Below are 16,143 nucleotides of genomic sequence, written 5' to 3'. Positions count from 1 at the left end.
GGGCTTGTAGGTGACTTATACCTCTTGCTGATGCAATTGCTACTAAGAACAAGGCTTTTGCAGACAGATGTTTTATGAATGCTTCTTCTAGCGGCTCGAATGGAGGTTTACACAAGGCGAACAATACCACACAGGATGGAACTGGAGAATGGAAGGAAGGATTAATATTCTTCAAGGCTTCGAAGAAAGTGCGGATCAACAGATTATTTGTAAACCTCCCTTGCTGCTGCGTGTTAGTTTTTTAGACCTTTTTTGAAGCCTTCATGAAGAAAGTATATGACCGTATTTAGGGACTCTGGGTCTTCTGAGCTGTTTTGACACCAGGTTTTAAAGATGCGCCAAACTCTATTGTAAACTTTAACCGTAGCTGGTTTTCGAGGAGCTAGGAGTGTATCGATTACTTCCGTGGGAAGACCTAAATGAACTAAAGAATCCCGCTCAGTCTCCAAGCTGACAATTTGAGGTTGCTGGGGTTCGGATGGAGGAGACCGTTTTGACTGAGGAGATCCTGTCTGGGTGGAATCTTCCAAATCCTCCCTTTGGATAGACTGAGAGCTAGGGAAAACCACATTCTTCATGGCCAATAAGGCAGGAGAAGAATTGCTTCCGCTTGGTCCTGCTGAATTTTCTTGAGTACCTTTGGAATAATTGGAACTGGTGGAAAGATGTAAATCAGATCTTTCCTCCAGCTGATTGATAATCTGTTGATCGTATACGCTTGAGTGGAGTGGTAAATGGAATAGAATATTTTGGTCTTGTTGTTCTGGTCTGTCGCCATTACATCTATACAAGGTTTTCCCCACCGATTACCGATTTCCGCAAAAACTGCTGGATTGAGGCTCCATTCTCCCGTGTTTTCTTGCGAAAGTAGGTCGGCCATGACATTCAATGAACCTTTTATGTGGATTGCTGTTATTTCTTGGGTCCATACTTCGGCCCACTTCATCAGAAGACTGCATTCCCTGGAGAGATTGCTGTTTCTTGTCCCTCCCTGCTTGTTTATGTAGTACACTGTGGAGATGTTGTCTGACTGGATTAGGACACTGTGTTTTTTTAGCTGGTCCTGAAAATGAATCGACGCTAGGCATACTGCCCTTATTTCCCTCCAGTTGGTTGATCTTTTGGAATCTGCTGTGCTCCACTTCTTCTTCACCCCCAGATTGCCGACATGGGCACCCCAACCCCAGGAGGAGACATCCGTAGTGAGGTTAATCTGGATCTGAGGTTGCAGACTTCTTCCCTTTTGAAGGTGATTGGGTGATATCCACCACCTGAGATTTTGACGCGTCGACTCTGGTATCACAATTTTCCTGTCCAGGGAGTGATAACTCTTGTCCCACGCTGTTAGGATGGCATGTTGTAGCCCTCTGAAGTGGGCTCTTGCCCAAGGAACTGCATCCACTGAAGATGTTAATCGACCCAATACAGACATGGCCCATCAAAACGATACTTTGGGAGAGGAGATCAGGTGCGAGACATGTTTGTGGATAGCTAGTATTCTTTCTGCAGATAGCCTGACATTCATTTGCTTTGAGTTCAGTCTGAATCCCAGAAACTTTATCTCCTGAGGAGGAACAAGTTGAGATTTCTTGTGACTTACCAGAAACCCATGATTCTGGAGCATTAGTAGAGCCTCTTTTAAATCTGCTGATATGGGCAGTCACTGCTTATCACATCCACACAATTGCTATCCTGTGTAGGATGTCCATTGTGGTACTTCTGGTCCGCTGCAGGCATCCTCCATTGTATGCATTTTTGCTGGGGATTGCCATTAGCAACGGGCCACAAGTGCAGGATCTGCCCCCCCCCCCCCCCCTCAATATAGATGCACCACTGCATATGGGCTTGAGCACTTCCTGCTTTTTAATACCACGCCAATTTGTAGTTTGTATTTTGAATTTTTGGAGGTGTAGAAACTCCTAGTCTGAATGTGCCTTTATTTCCATCCACAGGCAGCATTCTGGTGCACATGTGAGGCCCGGGCTATATCAGCCAGTCTTGGGTGGGGCTCAGAGCTCTCTGCGTCCTCCCATTGTATGCATGGTCACATGCTGGAGGTTACTGGGAGATTGCTTTGAGTCGGACCTTGCGCACCTGTAATTCGCCCACTGGCTCCTGGTATTGCCCATACGGCCCAGGTAGGTTAGGTTCCCAAGCTACTTGAGAAACCTTGGCGCGGTGCTCGGGCTCAGACATGTCCTCCAAGCAGGATATGTTGGCTAATTCTCAATTTTAGACCAGTACAAGGGTTAGTAAGACCGCAGAGTGCACCTGTCTTTGTTTTTGTTATGTTATTCAGACTAGAGGTTTACCCTAAGGGTAGGCCTGCATGAAAAATGTTGGTGCCAGGGGCCTGGTAAGTGTAGGGTTAAATGTAAGGCGGGAAGCAGAGGGGCGGGATAGTAAGGGTGGAGTTAGGGGGGACCTTATTTAAGGTGGGCTTAGCTCGGAGGCCATTTTAGAGTTAGTGAAATAAGCGTAGAAGCAGACCTACCATGCAGGCAGTGGAGGAGATGTTGGAGCGGTTGCGGGCGGCAGGGGAGGCCAGTGGACCAGAGTGGTTACAGGAGCAGCTGGCTGGCTTGCTTCAGGGGGAGGCGGCAGCTGGAGACGTGCAGTCTCGGGGCGTAGGATGTGTGTCAGTTCAGACGCAGGTGGGGGGTGAGGAGGAGAGGCCTAAGTTTAGCGACGCGGCGAAGGGTAAGGTGTAGGTCTGTTTTGAGGGGCCGTTGGGGGCGCACTTAAAGCAGGATGTTCGTGAGCGGATATGGTGGGGGGGAGTATGTTGACATTTTTTCGCTTCTTCCCCTGGAGCGGTTTAAACCTAGATAGGGAATGAGTGGGTGAGGGAAAAAAGGAGGAAGATGAGAAGCGTCGGCATAGACTCATACCGCGTACGTTTGCCAATTGGTTGCAGGCGTTTGCGATCTTGGCAAGTGTCATTGGGGAAAAGACGCCTGAGTGTTGCTCGGCCTTGTTTTGCTATTTGGATGCCATTGGGGAGGCGTACCGGGTATATGGTGGGGCCGGGTGGCTTAGGTACGATGAGCAATTCAGACAGAGGAAGGCGGTTAGGCTGAATATTCGGTGAGACCATAAAGATATAAGTTTATGGTTGCGGGTGACCGCACCGGGGCGGCAGGGGCAGTCCTTTCGGGGGGATACGGGAGGGGCACCGGGACAGTCTACAGTGTCAGCAGCGTCAGCCAGGGGATTGTGTTTCCTCTTTAATGACAGTAGCTGCAGGTTTGGCGCAAAATGCAAGTTCAAGCATGAGTGCACAACTTGCGGGGGTAACCACGGGGCTAACCGGTGCTTTAGAGGCGGGAAAAACAGAGGGTCAGACTCGGCTGCAAAAGGGTCAGACTCCAGTTCGGGTGTGAAGGATGGAGTGGTACCTAAATAGGTATCCCAGGCGGGAGGCGGCGGAATTGTTAAGACGCGCTTTTTTGGAGGGGTTTCGTATTCCGTCAAACCCATTGCCGGTGGTGGTACCGCAAAGAAATTTGCGGTCGGCTTTAGAGTTTCCTAAGGTAGTCAAAGGAGGTTGCCTTGGGCAGGATGGATGGGCCATTTGAGGGAGTGCCGTTAGCTGGCCTGAGGGTATCGCTGCTGGGGCTGGTGCCTAAAAAAAGAGTCTAACAAGTTTAGGCTTATACATCACTTGGCTTTTCCTAAGGGGACGTCGGTAAATGATGGTATAGATCCGGAACATTTGTTCGGTGGTCTATACGTCATTTGATGCGGCTGTGGCATGGGTTAAGAAGCTGGGACCTGGGACATTGTTGGCTAAGGCAGATATCGAGGCGGCTTTTCGGTTACTCCCGGTTCACCCGGATAGTTTACATCTGTTGGGTTGTTTTTGGGACAGGGGGTATTTTGTGGATAGATGTTTGCCTATGGGCTGTTCTGTGTCATGCGCATACTTTGAGGCATTTAGTTCATTCTTGGAATGGGTGGTGGTTGACGTGGCGGGGTGTTCGTCCATTATCCATTACTTGGATGATTTTCTGTGTTTGGGACCGGCGAGCTCGCGGGTTTGTTCTCTTTTGTTGGCTACGTTGCAGTCGGTTTTTGCGGATTTTGGGGTGCCGTTAGCGGTGGATTGCGTTTTTTGGGAATTGTAATTGATACGAAAAGGATGGAATGTCGGCTTCTGGAGGATAAGGTGGTTGATTTGCGGGCAGGAGTTGAGAGGGCGAGGCAGTCTGCGAAGGTTCGGTTGCGGGATCTGCAGTCGCTTTTAGGGAAATTGAACTTCGCATGTAGAATCATGCCTATGGGCCGAGTGTTTTGTCGTCGGTTGGCGGCAGCTACGGCGAGGGTGGTTGCACCACATCATTTCATTAGGTTGGGGCGGGAGTTAAAAAGGGATTTGGAAGTTTGGTCTGGTTTTTTGAGGGATTTTAATGGTAGGACATTAATGATGGGCGAGGTGGTGGATAGTTTTGACTTTGAATTATTTACAGATGCGGCTGGCGGGGTGGGGGTTGGGGCTTATTGTCACGGCCAGTGGTGTGCGGCTCGTTGGCCGGAGTCTTGGGTTGGTCAGGAATTTGTGTCTCCTTGAGCTGTTTCCCATAGTTCTGGCAATGGTGTTGTGGGGGGATAGATTTAGGAACAAGAAGGTGCGGTTTCATTGCGATAACATGGGGGTGGTACAGGCGATCAATGGTTTGACGGCTTCGTCTCCACCCGTGGTTCGCTTTTGACGGCTTCGTCTCCACCCGTGGTTCGCTTGTTGCAGCATCTTGTGTTGCTTTGTTTATCATTCAATACATGGGTGGTAGCGGGTCATGTGCCCGGGGTTTCACATTGCGGATGCTCTATCTCGTTTGCAGTGGGAGCGATTTCGGCAGTTGGCTCCGGAGGCAGAAGGCCTGGAGTGCCCGGGGTCGCTGTGGGGGCTATTGGAGGTACTGTAGCGGGGTTGTTGCAAGCGTCATTGAGCGCGGGTTCCTGGGCTGCGTACGGGAAGGCATGGAGAGAATGGGAGCAGTGGTGTGCTGTTTTGGGGATGAGAGTAAATGAGGGGGAGATACCTTTATTGTTGTTCCTGGGGCACGGGAAAGAGCAAGGTTGGTCGGTGGCGCAGTTGAATAAGTGTGTGGCAGGCCTGGTATTCGGTTTCAAGCTACGGGCCATGGTGGACGTGAAAAAGGCTTTTTTGGTGCGGCAGGTATTGAGGGGTTGGAGGAGGGGTCAGCGGACGGAGGATCGTAGGAGGCCAGTGTCGTTCTCTTTGCTGATGAAGATTGGTAGACAGGTTGAGTTAATTGGTAGTTCCGTTGGGGAGGTTAGCTTGTTTCAGTTGGCCTTTTCCTTAGCCTTTTTTGGGGCTTTCCGTTTGGGGGAATTGGTGTCTAGAAGAGTCAGGGTTGCGGGGGGTCTGTATGGGGAGGATGTGGATCTGCTGCAGGACAGGGTGGTGGTCCGGCTGCAGACGTCCAAAACTCATATGGAAGGTAAGGGGGCGGTATGTTACACTTTTTTCAGTGCCAGAGTGCTTGTTGTGTCCAGTGAGATGTTTGCGAGTGTATAGGGAAGGGGTGTTTTTTTAGGGTGGCTTATTGCTAAGGCATTGTGATGGGTCGTTTCTTTCCAGGTTTCAATTTGTGGCGGTGTTTAAAAAATGTCTGGTAGGGGCAGGGGTGGACCCAGCAGATTTCACGGGTCACTCCTTCAGGATTGGGGCAGCAACTGAAGCGGCTAGGTTGGGGTTAAGTGACGAGGTTATTAAAAGGATAGGGCGTTGGGAATCCATCAGGTTCCAGTCATATGTGCGTTTGGGGAGTTTGTAAGGGGTGTAATGGTGACTTGAATAGTAATATGTTTTCTTTTGTTTGCGTTTTATTGCAGGCTCCAGTCCGGTGCTGGTTTGGATCATTGGACACTCGTTTGTTTTCTGGGGGGCGTTGAGGGCGGATGTTCGGGAAAATGGATGGCAATTGGGGTTTGGCAGGGATGTCGCGGTTGTGAAGTGGCTAGGATCGAGAGGTATGTTGTGGGGCAGTGTGCTGAGGGAAGTTCATCGTTTTGTTAGGTTAGACAGAGCCCCAGATATTTTAGTGCTCCATGTTGGGGGCAATGATTTGGGGGTTAGACCGGCGAGGGAATTGATTGGGGATGTCAAATTTGACCTTTTACGGCTTTGGTCATTGTTTCCGCAAATGGTGACTGTATGGTCAGATATTGTGCCTAGGAAAACGTGGCGGGAGGCGCGGTCTGTTGAAGGGGTGAACAGGGCTCGCATTAAGGTGAACAGTGCGATTGGACAGTTCGTGGCCAAGAGTGGGGCGGTGGCAGTTAGACATGTGGATCTTGAGTCGGGCCTGGGTGGGTTTTGGAGGGTGGATGGCGTTCACCTGAATGTGGTTGGGATTGATCTGTGGTCACTAGGATTACAGGGTGGAATTGAGAGGGTTCTGGAGATGTGGAGGAACACGCAATCATGAGGTTTAAATGGTCAAGTTGCGCGTTATTGGCAGGGGGAGGTCCTCGGAGCTGGTGGAATGGGTTGGTGCTTGAGAATGAGAGGGCCTCAATGGTGGGGCTGGACTCTCAGGACTAGGCACTCAGTTAATCGGTGAGGCATCCATCAATTGGTGGCTCCGAGCTGGGTGTTTACGGCTGGAGGCAAGATGGATTGTCCACTTGGTGGTTGTTCTGGATGGATACATGTTGGGGCTTCTAGGACCTCCCTCGTCTGGGGTAATTCATTGTTAATATATATTTGTATTTTTGTTTAATAAATAACGGCTGCTGTGGCCGATTTAAATCCGACTCAAGTCTCTGTGTCTTATTGGTAAGGAGCAGGTTAAAAGGGGTAAAGGATGGAGGTATTACGGGAAAAGGATAGTTTGCTGGGGCCCGAAAAAGGGTCACCAATAATTCGCTCAAGTAAGGCCGGACTAGAGGTTTAGCCTAAGGGTAGGCCTGCATGAAGAATTTTGGTGCCAGGGGCCTGGTAAGTGTAGGGTAAATGTAAGGTGGGAAGCGGAGGGGCGGGATAGTAAGGGTGGAGTTAGAGGGCACCTTATTTAAGGGGGGCTTAGCTAGGAGGCCATTTTAGAGTTAGTGAAATAAGCACCCGCCCACCCTCCCTTTTGAGTAGGTGTTGGGGGTTCGTTAAGTATGTCGCGGCAGTCGAGGCGGGGGGAGGTCCTCGGAGCTGGTGGAATGGGTTGGTGCTTGATAATGAGAGGGCCTCAATGGTGGGGCTGGACTCTCAGGATTGGGCACTCGGTTAATCGGTGAGGCATCCATCAGTTGGTGGCATCCGAGCTGGGTGTTTACGGCTGGAGGCAAGGTGGATTGTCCAGTTGGTGGTTGTTCTGGATGGATACATGTTGGGGCTTCTAGGACCTCCCTCGTCTGGGGTAATTCATTGTTAATATACATTTTCATTTTTGTTTAATAAATAACGGCTGCTGTGGCCGATTTAAATCTGACTCAAGTCTCTGTGTCTTATTGGTAAGGGGCAGGTTAAAAGGGGTAAAGGATGGAGGTATTACGGGAAAAGGATAGTTTGCTGGGGCCCAAAAAAGGGTCACCAATAATTCGCTCATGCAGAGGGAGACAAGCAGAGAATGGAGTGAGGTGCTGCACACTGCACTGGGGAAAAACACTCTCGCCTCCATCTTCAGGGTGAGGGACAAAAGTGTCACACCTGGGGGGATAACTGTGGGAGATGGTCTCTTCAAGTTGTTACCTAGAGAAAAATAAAATACATGGCTCTGGATGTTCTGTGGTGCTTTATACTGGGAGGTACCATGCAATTAATTAATCTATTGCTTACTAATTGGTCTCTATTCTGATTGTACCCAGGGGACTTAACCATTTGATGTGTGCTGCCAAGGACGATCAGGAAATGCTGATTTCAGCGCTGTGTCACTCATGAGCTAAAAGTAAGTGGTTGCTGAGAACCAGCATCATAAACATTGCAGCCCAGGCCTTGAAAAGAGTCAAGTCTACCTGAGAAGAGTCCTGGTTATCCATAACCTCCTGCTCTCTCACCCATCTGCTGATGATTGGCAGTTCTCTCCTAGACAGAAAGGGAGAAAACTAGGTAGAAGACGGTCAGTCACCAGCAGGTGGGCAGGAGAGCAGGAATTCATGGATAACCAGGACTCTTCTCAGGTGGCCGTGACTCTTTTCCAGGCCCAGTCTGCAATGATTGTGATGTTGGTTCTCCGCAACCCCTCACTTTTAACTTTTAAATGACAGATCGCTGAAATCAACTCACCTGTCTCTACTTTATACTGCCGTTAGTATGGGCAGCATAAAGGTGATGACAGGTTCCCTTTAACAGTAGGGCTGTAGAAATCTTTTGCCTCAGGTAGAAGGAAGGCTAAAATCACAAAATGTATTAGGAATTAGAAAACGTCTACTTTTGGACTAGTCATTTACAGCTTTGTGATTGATACGCCTGCAATACAGCAAGCTATTTTCTTAGTCACCTCTGAAATGTCACATATAATAGTCATACAAGCTAGTAGAGGAGAAGTCTCACATTAAGTACTATGACTAATGTGACTTGTGAAGCAACTCCAGCGTTGTCAGTTACTTCAAAGCACTTCACTGCAAAATAAAATGTAAAATATACAGCAAACTGGAAGATAGAAATGTATCACCGCATAACTGGGCAGATAATTTATCCACACTCTGTGATGGTCATTCTTTGTGAGAGGCTGTCATAATGCATATGAGCAAAACCATATCATAGCATATGCTTCTGTCATAAAGGGTGGTCTGCTACTCATGTATGAGCCACGCAGCTGGGCTCTCGTTCTGGTGGTCCCAGTCTGTCTGATCCGTGGCCAAATCTGCATGTGTCACTTGCAACGAGTGAAATCTTGAATCTCACCGAGAAGTTTTCTGCTACATCAAAATGGGCCTTCAAAAATTTGAGACAAATTCACAATGTCTAAACATTAAAGGGGTTTTCTGGGATTTTACTACTGATGACCTATTCTCAGGATAGGTCTTGAGTATCTGATCCGTGATCAGCTGTTTCAGAAGACACTGGCACTCCTGTGAGCGCCGCGGCCTTCTCTGTACTTACCAAGCACAGCTCCGTACATAGTATAGCGGCTGTGGTATCGTGCTCAGCCCCATTCACTTCCATCCTTCCACTCCAGGTCTATCTTTGCCCTGTTTATGCCATCTATAGGGTAAGTAAATCTGGGCCTGCGTTTGTAGATGTTTTATTATAGATCGAAAAGTAACATCTGAAGAAAAAAAAAAGTGATGATAAATGGAGAAAACCCACAGCAGATCGGAATGAAACCCCTGCTGCAAAAAACACCTGAAATGGGCTGCTTTTTACAGTGGCATCTCTACAGGGATTGTAATGAGTCCTCCTCTGCTTTGCATTGCAAAGATTGGAAGCTACGGGTTAAACCCACTGCCAAAAATAACATGCTGTGGATTGAAAACCTGCAACCCAAGTCAATTTACACTGCGGGATTTCTCCTCACCGTGTGGATGAGATTTGCTAGCACTGTAAAACAGGGGTGTTGCTAGGCTAAAACATTCGGGGCCTGGGCCCCAGATGTTTTGTCCCAGGCCCTGAATGTCCTGCCTGCCAGATAGATACAACTGTATTGCTGTCCTCAGGACAGCAATACAATTGAATCTAATGCACTGGAAGAGCTGAAGGACCTGTGGTGACATCACAAGTCATGTGACCAATAAAACAGGCAGTGTATGTGAAGGACCTGCGGTTATGTCACCATCATGTGACCAGTGCAATAGAGGACGGCAGTGAGGAAAAGTCCTGGAGAAGAAGCTGTGATGAGTAGAGGTGAGTAAAGGGAGAGGCAAAGCAATGCTGGGAGTTGTGATTATTTAACTGGGACTGTATGTTAGGGCTGAAGGGAGGGATGTTATCATGGGACTAAATGTTCAGGAGTGATGCTATTTACATGAGGCTGCATGTTGGAGGTGGCTGTGAGAGGGGGCGATGTTATTTACATGGGACTGTATGTTGAAGGCGGCTGTTGGAGGGTGTGATGTTAGTTACATGAGACTGTATGTTGGAGGTGGCTGGGGGAGTGATGTTATTTACATGGGACTGTATGTTGAAGGCGGCTGTGGGAGGGAGTGATGTTATTTACATGGGACTGTATATTGATGGTGGCTGGGGGCAGGAGTGATGTTATTTACATGGGACTCTATGTTGATGGCGTTTGTGGGAGGGAGTGATGTTTAAATGGGACTGTATGTTGGAGGTGGCTGGGGAAAGGAGTGATGTTATTTACATGGGACTGAATATTGATGGCATCTGTGGGAGTGAATGATGCTATTTACATGGCACTGTATGTTGGAGGAGGCTGGGGAGAGTGCGATGTTATTTACATGAGACTGTATGTTAAAGGCGGCTGTGGGAGGGAGTGATGTTATTTACATGGCACTGTATGTTGGAGGGGCGATGTTATTTACATGGGACTGTATGTTGGAGGAGGCAATGTTATTTACACGGGACTGTATGTTGGAGGAGGCAATGTTATTTACATGGGACTGTATGTTGGAGGAGGCAATGTTATTTACACAGGACTGTATGTTGGAGGAGGCAATGTTATTTACACAGGACTGTATGTTGGAGGAGGCAATGTTATTTACACAGGACTGTATGTTGGTGGAGGCTGGGGAGGGGGCGATGTTATTTACATGAGGCTGTATGTTGGAGGAGGCTGGAGAGGGAGTGGTGTTACTTACATGGGACTGTATGTTGATGGTGGCTGTGGGAGGGAGTGATTTTATTTACATGGGACGGTATGTTGAGGGGGCGATGTTATTTACATGGAATTCCATGTCAAAGGCGGCTGTCGGAGGGAGTTATGTTATTTACATGAAACTGTATATTGATGGTGGCTTTGGAAAGGAAGTGATGTTATTTACATGGGACTGTATATTGATGGTGACTGTGGGAGGGAGTGATGTTATTTACATGAGACTGAATGTTGAGGGGGTGACTGAATGTTGAGACTGCCCGATCCCCTGAAGGTGCCATGTATATGGTGAAACATGTCGGGGGGCAGTGTATAGTGTTTCAAGCTACAATAGACCTCTCTTAAAGGGAACCTGTCACCGGGATTTTGTGTATATAGCTGAGGACATGGGTTGCTAGATGGCCGCTAGCACATCCGCAATACCCAGTCCCCATAGCTCTGTGTGCTTTTATTGTGTAAAAAACCCGATTTCATACATATGCAAATTAACCTGAGATGAGTCCTGTCCCTGACTCCTCTTACGTACAGGACTCATCTCAGGTTAATTTGCATATGTATCAAATGGTTTTTTTTTACACAATAAAAGCACACAGAGCTATGGGGACTGGGTATTGCAGATGTGCTAGTGGCCATCTAGCAACCCATGTCCTCACCTCTATACACACAATCCCGGTGACAGGTTCCCTTTAAGTGTGATAGTAGGTAGACGCCGGAAAAAACTAATAGGTAGCAACTGGAGCAAGTGCGCCGCTACCAGGCTACCAGAACAAAAGTATAGCAAGTAAACACAAACAGCACACCAGAGGTTCTAGTAGATTGTTTTAAATAGTAGGTTAGATAGGAATAAGTAATCATTAATTATTTAAAAAGTGATTAATAAAAGTTATATTTTAATGTTAAAATTGAAATGTGCACATGTCAAGAGCAGGCAATCAGTAGTCTTGTACTAAATGAAAAAAAGTTATTTCTACTGGGGACTCTGTGAGGGCATTATTAATAAAGGAGGGCTTTTCTACTAATGGGGACACTCTTGGGGAGCGTTATCACTATTTGGGGCACTGTAGGGGGCAGCATAGGCGTGCGCAGCCTATTGCATTAGGGTGTGCACACTAAAGAACAAACACACATGCTGCACACGCATATGTGTGTGTGTGTATATATATATATATATATATATATATAAATACACAAGAGGATGATACAGTCCTCTTGTACAGTCCTGATCAAAAGTTTAAGAACACTTGAAAAATTGCAAAAAATATTATTTTACATTGTTGGATCTTAACAAGGTTCTAAGTAGAGCTTCAACATGCAACAGAAAGAAATGAGAGTGAGACAAAACATTTTTTGAGCATTCAACTAATTGAAAATAACAATTAAACTGAAATAGGCTGTTTTTCAGCTGATCCAAATTTTAGGACCACATGGCTTTAAAAGGCCAAATTTGTGCAAAGATGTGAATTCATTTTCTGTCAGGTAGTCACACGTTGTGATGGCAAAGGCAAAAAAACTCTCCTTTTTTGAATGTGGTCGGGTTGTTGAACTGCATAAGCAGGGTCTCTCACAGCGCGCCATCGCTGCTGAGGTGGGACGCAGTAAGGCAGTCATTTGGAATTTCTTAAATGATCCTGAGGGTTATGGAACAAAGTGGAAGACCCAAAAAAATGTCATCAGCACTGAGCCGGAGGATCCAATTGGCTGTCCGTCAAGACACTGGACGATCCTCAACCCAAATTAAGGCCCTTACTGGTGCTGACTGCAGCCCCATAACCATCAGACGGCATCTGAGACTGAAGGGCTTCAAAAACAGAAAACGTCTTCAAAGACCTCGTCTCCTTGAACGCCACAGAACTGCTCGTTTGGACTTCGCAAGAGAGCACCAAACATGGGACATTCAAAGGTGGAAGAAAGTTTTATTCTCTGATGAGAATTTTTTTTTAACCTTGATGGTCCTGATGGTTTCCAACGTTACTGGCATGACAAGCAGATGCCACCTTAGATGATTTCTACGCGCCACAGTGGAGGGGGCACCATAATGGTCTGGGGTGCTTTTTCCTTCAGTGGAACAATGGAGCTTCAGGAGGTGCAGGGGCGTTAAGAGGCCGCTGGCTATGTCCAGATGTTGCAGAGAGCATTCCTCATGACTGAGGGCCCTCGTCTGTGTGGTAACGACTGGGTTTTTCAACAGGACAACGCTACAGTACACAAAGCCCGCAGGACAAGGGACTTCTTCAAGAAGAATAACATCACTCTTTTGGCCCATCCTGCGTGTTCCCCTGATCTAAATCCAATTGAGAACCGTTGGGGATGGATGGCAGGGGAAGTTTACAAAATGGACAACAGTTCCAGACAGTAGATGGCCTTCGTGCGGCCGTCTTCAACACTTGGAGAAATGTTCCCACTCACCTCATGGAAACACTTGCATCAAGCGTGCCAAAACAAATTTTTAAAGTGATAAATAGGGATGAGCGAACTCGAACTGTATAGTTCGGGTTCGTACAGAATTTTGGGGTGTCCGTGACACGGACCCGAACCCGGACATTTTCGTAAAAGTCCGGGTTTGGGGTTCGTCGCTTTCTTGGCGCTTTTGTGACGCTTTCTTGGCGCTTTTTTAAAGGCTGCAAAGCAGCCAATCAACAAGCGTCGTACTACTTGCCCCAAGAGGCCATCACAGCCATGCCTACTATTGGCATGGTTGTGATTGGCCAGAGCACCATGTGACCCAGCCTCTATTTAAGCTGGAGTCACATAGCGCCGCCCGTCACTCTGCTCTGATTAGCGTAGGGAGAGGTTGCGGCTGCGACAGTAGGGCGAAATTAGGCAGATTAACTCCTCCAAAGGACTTGATTATTGATCGATCTGCAGCTGTGGGTCATTGAGCTGCTGATACTCAATTGCTCACTGTTTTTAGGCTGCCCAGACCGTTTGTCAGTCACTTTTTTCTGGGGTGATCGGCGGCCATTTTGTGTTTTGTGGTGCGCCAGCACAAGCTGCGACCAAGTGCATTTAACCCTCAATGGTGTGGTTGTTTTTTGGCTAAAGCCTACATCAGGGTGAAGCTGTCACACCAAGTGCATTTAACCAGCAATAGTCTGTTTATTTTCTGGCCATATACTACATCAGGGGCAAGCTGCGCCTGTCACCAAGTGCATTTAACCCTCAATGGTGTGGTTGTTTTTTGGCTAAAGCCTACATCAGGGTGAAGCTGTCACACCAAGTGCATTTAACCAACAATAGTCTGTTCATTTTTTGGCCATATACTACATCAGGGGCAAGCTGCGCCTGTCACCAAGTGCATTTAACCCTCAGTAGTGTGGTTGGTCAAGCTGTCACACCAAGTGCATTTAACCAGCATTAGTCTGTTCATTTTTTGCCATATACTACATCAGGGGCAAGCTGCGCCTGTCACCAAGTGCATTTAACCCTCAGTAGTGTGGTTGGTCAAGCTGTCACACCAAGTGCATTTAACCAGCAATAGTGTGGTTATTTTTTGGCCATATCCCAGTCTAATTCTGTCAGTAAATCTATACCTGTCACCCAGCGCCTAAATACTAGGCCTCAAATTTATATCCCGCTAAATCTGTCGTTACCGCTGTACTGTTCTGGCTGGGCAAGTTATTTAGTGTCCGTCAAAGCACATTTTTTGTTCTGGGTTGAAATACAATTCCCAATTTAGCAATTTCCTAATTTAGTGGTTTCTGCTGTATCAGAGCTATTTGAAATCTATCCCTAAAAGGGTATATAATATTCAAGGTGCACATAGGGTCATTCAGAATAACTTCACACACACACTACTGTGCATTTCCAAGTCTAATTCTGTCAGTAAATCTATACCTGTCACCCAGCGCCTAAATACTAGGCCTCAAATTTATATCCCGCTAAATCTGTCGTTACTGCTGTACTGTTCTGGCTGGGCAAGTTATTTAGTGTCCGTCAAAGAACATTTTTTGTTCTGGGTTGAAATACAATTCCCAATTTAGCAATTTCCTAATTTAGTGGTCTCTGCTGTATCAGAGCTATTTGAAATCTATCCCTAAAAGGGTATATAATATTCAAGGTGCACATAGGGTCATTCAGAATAACTTCACACACACGCTACTGTGCATTTCCAAGTCTAATTCCGTCAGTAAATCTATACCTGTTACCCAGCGCCTAAATACTAGGCCTCAAATTTATATCCCGCTAAATCTGTCGTTACTGCTGTACTGTTCTGGCTGGGCAAGTTATTTAGTGTCCGTCAAAGCACATTTTTTGTTCTGGGTTGAAATACAATTCCCAATTTAGCAATTTCCTAATTTAGTGGTTTCTGCTGTATCAGAGCTATTTGAAATCTATCCCTAAAAGGGTATATAATATTCAAGGTGCACATAGGGTCATTCAGAATAACTTCACACACACGCTACTGTGCATTTCCAAGTCTAATTCCGTCAGTAAATCTATACCCGTCACCCAGCGCCTAAATACTAGGCCTCAAATTTATATTCAGCTGAATTTGAATACAATACATTGGGCCAAATAATATTTTTGTTGTTGTGGTGAACGATAACAATGAGGAAAACATCTAGTAAGGGACGCGGACGTGGACATGGTCATGGTGGTGTTAGTGGACCCTCTGGTGCTGGGAGAGGACGTGGCCGTTCTGCCACATCCACACGTCCTAGTGTACCAACTACCTCAGGTCCCAGTAGCCGCCAGAATTTACAGCGATATATGGTGGGGCCCAATGCCGTTCTAAGGATGGTAAGGCCTGAGCAGGTACAGGCATTAGTCAATTGGGTGGCCGACAGTGGATCCAGCATGTTCACATTATCTCCCACCCAGTCTTCTGCAGAACGCGCACAGATGGCGCCTGAAAACCAACCCCATCAGTCTGTCACATCACCCCCATGCATATCAGGGAAACTGTCTGAGCCTCAAGTTATGCAGCAGTCTCTTATGCTGTTTGAAGACTCTGCTGGCAGGGTTTCCCAAGGGCATCCAACTACCCCTTCCCCAGCGGTGGAAGACATAGACTGCACTGATGCACAACCACTTATGTTTCCTGATGATGAGGACATGGGAATACCACCTCAGCATGTCTCTGATGATGACGAAACACAGGTGCCAACTGCTGCGTCTTTCTGCAGTGTGCAGACTGAACAGGAGGTCAGGGATCAAGACTGGGTGGAAGACGATGCAGGGGACGATGAGGTCCTAGACCCCACATGGAATGAAGGTCGTGCCACTGACTTTCACAGTTCGGAGGAAGAGGCAGTGGTGAGACCGAGCCAACAGCGTAGCAAAAGAGGGAGCAGTGGGCAAAAGCAGAACACCCGCCGCCAAGAGACTCCGCCTGCTACTGACCGCCGCCATCTTGGACCGAGCACCCCAAAGGCAGCTTCAAGGAGTTCCCTGGCATGGCACTTCTTCA

Source organism: Bufo gargarizans, chromosome 2, assembly GCF_014858855.1.
Source record: "Bufo gargarizans isolate SCDJY-AF-19 chromosome 2, ASM1485885v1, whole genome shotgun sequence".
NCBI lineage: Eukaryota > Metazoa > Chordata > Amphibia > Anura > Bufonidae > Bufo > Bufo gargarizans.
Note: the sequence above shows the minus strand (reverse complement) of the source record.